Raw genomic sequence first — 1293 nt, 5'->3', positions numbered from 1 at the left:
AGTTTGAAGGTTAAAAGACTTTAAGACCTTAAGATCAGCTGAGCTTTGTACTTTGATGACATTTTTGTGATAACTAATTTGCTTTAAAGCGATGACCTTTATATAGGAACACAGTTGTGTTTGTTCTCCTCTTTTTACCATAGCTCACAGATCACCAGTGAACCATAAAAAAGAGTCGTGGATGGACAAATGCTGCCACACCAGCCTGCATTTGAATAACAAATTTAAACAAAAAGCAGGTTACCTTCAAGCTACACTGTACATTGATTCAGAGTTAAATATGCATTCAGAAGATTTATTGTCCTGCTTTAGTAGCTCTGGGAAGTTGGACAAACGCCACCAGAAGATGGTTTATCCTGTTTCTCACCCCCACTCTTATTCTTGTCAACGCTTGAATCTACAATCAAGATAATCCATCACTGTGCCACATATTGCAAAAAAAGATATTAAACTCACTGTGAATGGATTCCCGGGGACTGAAATAAAAATAAAATGCTGTTTAAGCACTTGGTGAAGGTTAAAAAAAGGAGAAGACTGCATGTGTAAAACTACAACACATTTATTCTCTTATATATAGACATCCGTAATATTGATTTAATCAGAACCTGATGCTTATTTTACTGAAAATGATCGCGTATAAATATTTTTAAGAACAAACTCCTGCTGTAACAAATTAGGAGAAAGTAATTAACTTATAACTCAATGTTGAAATCATCAAACTAACTGATGAAATCTTTCTGCAGTCATCATAAAATTAAGTAAAATCCAGCGATACATCAGGATAATGTGTTCTACAAAGTACAAGGCTGCTAAATCAATGGATCAATAGGAAATCTGTAGGACCAGGTGCGAGTGAAGCAAAGAAAGAGTTAAGTGGGCACGCTGTGTCCTTGAAGCAAATACTCAAAATCCTTGTTGGTGTGTTTGCACTTACGACAGCATGATTATAAATTATTTTGGTTCCTTCTCTTTAAACCAACAGCAGCGAAGATGATTTCAGATTCTGATTTTCCACTGGTCACTAATAATTTAACTGCTGGAGAATAAACTTAAATCCATTATTTTGTAACTGAGGTTATGGGAGAACATGATGTACTGTAAATTAGATTAATCAGAGTTTATCATAGTAGTCCCCAGTCTTACAAGTCTGTAAGAGAAGAAACTGAAGTCCAGCCCTGTGAGAGTTTTTGTGAGTGCATGACTAGATAGATAGATAGATAGATAGATAGATAGATAGATAGATAGATAGATAGATAGATAGATAGATAGATAGATAGATAGATAGATAGATAG

The sequence above is a fragment of the Haplochromis burtoni genome, unplaced genomic scaffold (assembly GCF_018398535.1).
Source record: "Haplochromis burtoni strain Fernald_Lab_line unplaced genomic scaffold, NCSU_Asbu1 Contig_432, whole genome shotgun sequence".
Taxonomy (NCBI): Eukaryota; Metazoa; Chordata; class Actinopteri; order Cichliformes; family Cichlidae; genus Haplochromis; species Haplochromis burtoni.
Note: the sequence above shows the minus strand (reverse complement) of the source record.